This window comes from Dasypus novemcinctus, chromosome X (genome assembly GCF_030445035.2).
Source record: "Dasypus novemcinctus isolate mDasNov1 chromosome X, mDasNov1.1.hap2, whole genome shotgun sequence".
Lineage (NCBI taxonomy): Eukaryota > Metazoa > Chordata > Mammalia > Cingulata > Dasypodidae > Dasypus > Dasypus novemcinctus.
In genome coordinates this window covers 30365391-30371390 of record NC_080704.1, presented here as the reverse complement: position 1 = coordinate 30371390, position 6000 = coordinate 30365391, and positions in this window count along the sequence as shown.

Here is a 6000-nt window from a genome sequence, read left to right as displayed (position 1 = left end):
GTGGACCTCCCATGTGGTAGACGGACGCCCTATCCACTGGGCCAAGTCCACTTCCCTTAGGTTCACTTTAGATCACTTGATTAGATTGCTTTTGATGGGACTACGTCAGTGGGGTATAACTTCAGGTTGAGTCTCCTCCCTTTGCCTGAGTCTTATATAAACTGAGGCACAGAGAGAAAGGCACACACAGAAAAAGGAAGCTGCCATATTGATCCTGCTCTGGGAGAGAGAGGACTGCAGGAAAATAAGGAAGCCCTGAAGATGAGAGAGGTCCCAGAGTCTGGAACCAGCAGAGTACAGAGGCATGGAAAGAGGCCCGCAAGGGCGCTGGGCCCATGGAGCAGTTCAAGGCTGAGGAAACAAGCCCTACGATATGCCTGATCACCACCTGACAGGACACCAGGATCACTAGTAGCTGACTGGTGAGACAGCATCTCTGATGGTGCCTTGATTTGGATATTTCACAACCTTAGAACTGTAAGATTTTACCCCAAATAAATCCCTTTTCTGGTACTTTACATCAGTAGCCATGTGACAAACTAAGACAAGTGGTATTTGATATAATCACAGAGTTGTGCATTCATCACTTTGATCAATATTAGAGTGTTTTCATTACTCCAGTAATAATATTAATAAACAAAATAAACTCTACCTCTTAGTATTCCCCCCTTATTTTTTACTGCCCCTCCCCATTGTGTATTTGCACTTGCTGTCTGCTCTCTGTGTCCATTTGTTGTGTGCTCTCTATGTCTATTGTCTTTGCTTTTCATATTCTCTTTTAGGAGGCACTGAGAACTGATCCTGGGACTTTTGATGTGGGAGAGAGGCACTCAGTCTCTTGAGCCACCTCACCTCCCTGGTTTGCCATGTCTCCCATTGTCCCTCCTGTGTCTACTTTGTTGTGTCATCTGTCTGTGCAGGCCAACTTTCTGCATGGTCCAGCTCGCCTTCACCAGGAGGCTCTGGGAATTGAACCCAGGACCTCCTATATGGTAGACGGGAGCCCAATCACTTCAGCCACATCTGCTTCCCAGTAGTCACCTTTCAATCTCTATCCTTACCCTGCCTTACATAGCTGCTATTGTATTTATGTCTCTCTAATTTATTTATATTTAGTATAGATGCAGTGAAACAATATTTAGTACCTGGTACTTTTGTCTAGTTTCTTTCACTTAGCATATTTCTCTTTTTTTTAATCCATTGATGGGAGATTATCAATATATTGTTATACACAACTGTCCATAGTATACTTTGGTTATATTTTTGCCCAAATATCAAAAAAGGCCATTTTTAATGTTGCCTGTCTCCAGTGCTGGGTCACCTTTAGTACCACTAGTTAGATTCTGGGAGCTAGTATTGAACAGGTAGGACTGGTTTCTTAACCTGTTTTTGTGAAGAGCTAACTGTGAAAGTGTATTCCTTCTAAGAATTTCCTACTCAATAGCAACTCCAAATGTTTTGGAAATGAATTTGTCTTGGAAAAAAATCAATATTTCTACACAGAAAGTCAATATTGCAAAGAGTGGGCAACAATAATTGAATATAAGATGGTTGTTAGGGTCAAAATATTTCAAAACGTCATTTCAATCCTCACAACCTAGAATCCCTCAAAGCCAGTATCGGTGTAATTTTTGTCTTTGCATGACCAGTGTATACAGCGGACTAGAAGTTCCGTAGTTATTCCTTTATTATTGAATTGATGCACTATAGATTTTTAAAAAGCAGTTTGAGACTACATTATTATACAGTACCCTAATCAGAGCAGAAGATCATTTGAGACTCTGACAATTGTTCCTATAAGATGACATCAGTGGAAGTCTTTGCTCAAGTTACTTTTAAAAATATCTGCATTGTCAAATGCAGAGAACTTCTATGACATTTCAAAGAGCTATACAGTTATTCACAGGTATTCAGCTGCAATGTGGAGGGTTTAAAAAGCAAGTTATTTTACTTGTACATTAAATTATGAGTAGATGTGTCATAGATTAGATTCCCGGGGAATCAGGTTTAGTGTGCTGGTGGTTTATCTGGGGACGCCTCTGGGATGAAAACTGTGTAATGGAGGAAAAGGAAGGGTAACTGGGCAGAGAGAGAAGTCAGGTTTTGAGGCAGGCACACCAACAGTTCAACCCATCCCTCGGGGGATATTCTGGAGCTAGATTAACCCATCAGAATTGTCCCCCAAGGGACCAGAAGAAAGGCTGGGACTTTCTTCATACTCCTGCCTCAGTGGGTCATTGGATCTGGGCTGCCAGAGGTGGGCATGACTTTGAGCTGGGCTGAAATAACAAGGGCCTGAGAGTAGCTAAGTAACAAGTCCCTCTTTGAAGGGAGGTCTGTGTGGTATGCATCTCCTTCTTCATCACAACATGGTAATTAGGTAAAAGCACTTTTCAATATCTACTTAATTTAAACATCATTTGGGATTAAGCAACAGTCAAGAAATTGTGAGGCCTTTATTTTATAACCTAAAATAGATACTCACATGGGAGCCTAAAATTCCCTTACAGAGAAATTCTCTTACAGGGAATTTTGGCCCAATAATGCATTACAAGAACCCCGTAGTGTAGCATGCCAGGAAAAGTTGTTCTTCTAGGGCTGCACACTTTTTCGCTTTAGTAAAATTGAAGATAAAGTCTTTTTTAAAAATTTGATGGCATTTTCCTGAAATGTATTGTATATGCTAATGCTTTTATACTCAAAGTGAACTCAATAGAATTTGACTCTTTAAAAAAATGATCTTTGATCAACATTCTGATAACATATTAAATTAGGTTACAGATAAAATTCATTTGTACTCAAGATCTCCCCAAGACGGTTCATCAGACTGGGTTGAGAAGTGACTATAGGGACACTATGTAGTAATATTAAAAGATTAATTTGAAAGAACTCTACACTGAGCTAAAGAGAAATAATGGTGTAGTTGGGAAAGCACCAGGGTGTAGGGCATTCACTGAGATGAAGTGTGAGTCAAGGATGGTGTGGTGAAGCTTTGTACCCCAGAAAAATATATTCTTAAACTTAATCCACTCCTGTGGATGGGGAACCCTTGTAAATAGGACCTTTTGATGAAGTTCTTTCAGTTAAGGTATGGCCCAGTGGAATCATGATGGATCTTAATCCTATTTCTAAAGTCTTATAGGGAAGGCCACAAAGAGAGAAAGAACAGCAAACAGCCAGAAGCTGGAGGTCAACAGGACCTGGAAGAGAAGAGGAAAGCCAGGAGAGGCCACCATGTGCATTGCCATGTGACAGAAAAGCCAAGGACCAAGGACTGCCAGCAGCAAGACCCAGAATGCAAATCTTCTGGTAGAAACCATCACCCAGATGATTCCTTAATTTTGGACTTCTAGCTTCAAAACCATGAGCTAGTACATTCCCATTGTTTAAGGCAACCCATTGCATGGTACTTGCTTTGGCAGCTAGGAAACGAAAACAGATGACCAACTATTTTATGGCCAGGACGTTTAAGGTTATCAAAAGAAAAGGAGGGTGGACAAGGATTCAGAATATTAAAAATGTAGATGAGAACTTCCTTAAGGGCAATTATATAGGCTGAAAATATGTGACATTGCCCCACTTGTACTAATAATATTCAACAGAACAGGGAAAGCGGACTTGGCCCAGTGGATAGGGCATCCGTCTACCACATGGGAGGTCCGCGGTTCAAACCCCGGGCCTCCTTGACCCTTATGGAGCTGGCCCACGCGCAGTGCTGATGCACGCAAGGAGTGCCCTGCCACACAGGGGTGTCCCCCACTTAGGGGAGCCCCACGCGCAAGGAGTGCACCCCGTAAGGAGAGCCGCCCAGCGCTGAAGAAAGTGCAGCCTGCCCAGGAATGGCGCCGCACACACAGAGAGAGCTGACTCAGCAAGATGATGCAACAAAAAGAGACACAGATTCCCGTGCCGCTGACAACAACAGAAGTGGGCAAAAGAACAACAGGCAGCAAATGGACACAGAAAACAGACAACCGGGGTGGGGGTTGGGAGGAGGGAGAGAAATAAATTAAAAATAAAAAATAAAATAAAAACTCTTTAATAAAAAATTCAACAGAACATGTTATATGCCTTTTTCTTGAAAAAGTAAATTCCTTAATTCTATTTGGTTTTTTTTTTGTTAATTTCTTCATTCAATATATAGTTATTGATTGCCCTCTATAATGAGAATTGTTATAAAAATCTTCAGTCATAATTTTTCATTGTGCAACTATATGTATTTAGAAGTCAATGGAAAAATCCAATGTATTTAGAATTTCCCATTCATTCACCATATCCTTACTTGATCTAAAGTTGACTATACTTTTTTCCTCCCCTAGTTATTCTCACACTTACAAAAATAGTAACAATTATGATTCTCAGATATCTGGTACGAGGCATGTTGTCAGCATTCAACTGTTTAACAAACAAGAATAGAAGTCATTTAGAATTTTACAATATCCTTTCTTAATTTTCCTTAGTCAAAAATGTAAATTTATAAAGCTTTCAATACCAAACACTAAAGGTAGCAGAGAAAGTATCTCTACTTTAGACTTTACTAATTCTTAATATTTTATAGTACCATTGAAGTAATTTAAGTCTGTGAAAATTAAATTAAGTGTTTCACATTGGAGATACGACAAATGACAGATATACTTTAAAAATAATTTGTGGCAGTACAGATAAAGAAAATGGGACAAATGTATATATAATCTTCTCATTCTCAGAGTTTTGAGTGAAGATTAATTACAAAGATATGATGTTAGATCATGGAGACAGAATGTGACTTTTATTTTGGGAAGTTTTATGAAACTCAAAATAAGCACTTCTGAATTATTGCTATCTGCTGCCTTTTCTGCGTGAACTGGATATACTAACAGGTTGTTACTTATAAGATTCAGGGAAAGGAAATAATATATTTTTTCTACAAATGCTGAACTTCCACCCATCCCAAACAAAAATCAATTGATTTAGATTAATTATAAACTTTAAGAATTTGGATATTAGCATGCAGTAATTTAAAGCACTTCCTTAAAAAGTGAGAGTTTGCATTTAAAAGGTGTAATATGTAATTTTTGTTTCCTATTCGTGGTTGTATAATGTAGCAGAGTAATATGGCAAAATGAAAAGAGCATAATAGGTTTTATTTATTGTTTTATTTTGGATAAACATTTCAGGTTTTCACCAGAAAGTCAATCTGAACTTGTGTTATTGAAATATCTATAAGGTATTGAATAGTATGCAGAGTATTACTTGGTGCATTAATATGCTAGATATTTATAGTTCCCAAAATATTGGTTGCAGAATGGATACTACTAAACCCCTGATCATTGAATCTGACTGTGTTACTGTGAGGTATAAACTTTTCGGTAACTTAAGCATCTTACAATTTCTGTCAAAATAAATCCAGTTTTTTGAAAGAAGTGAAAGGCCAAAGATGTAGAACTCAAACAATTACTGTGATTTCACTTAGATGGAATGTCACAAAGGAGTTCTAGAAAATTCTATAATCACTTTAGGGTTAGTTTATCTTAATCTGTGATACAAGAAGATAACAACGTACATACCTTTTTCTTTGCATACTTTCTAGCCATTTTGAAAACATGGAACTTAAAGGATTATTTTGGGTTGTCAACTTGCATCCTTTGAACCTGCAATCTTTAATTTTAATTGTTCCCCATACAATGGCATGGTGGCTTTATTTTAGCTGGAGATCTTAAAGAGAAAGAGGAAAAATTTAATGTACTTTTATGGAATTGTAGGCAATATTTTAAAATTATTTACGTTTGGAAACTCTATGTACATTTCCCCAAATAAAATGCATGCATCTTGTTGTTCTGCTTCTCTTTAAGGCTGATTACATCTCTGCTCAATTACAGAAATGGGCTTTTAATTGGACTGCCTTAATTGGAAGTTTGTCCATGGCAGAGCACAACTGCTTACTTGTTTCTTAAGAGTCAAGTCTGATCTATGCAAATACAGTAGGGAAGAATGAGAGAGATTTGAGAGGTCTCCGAAAAT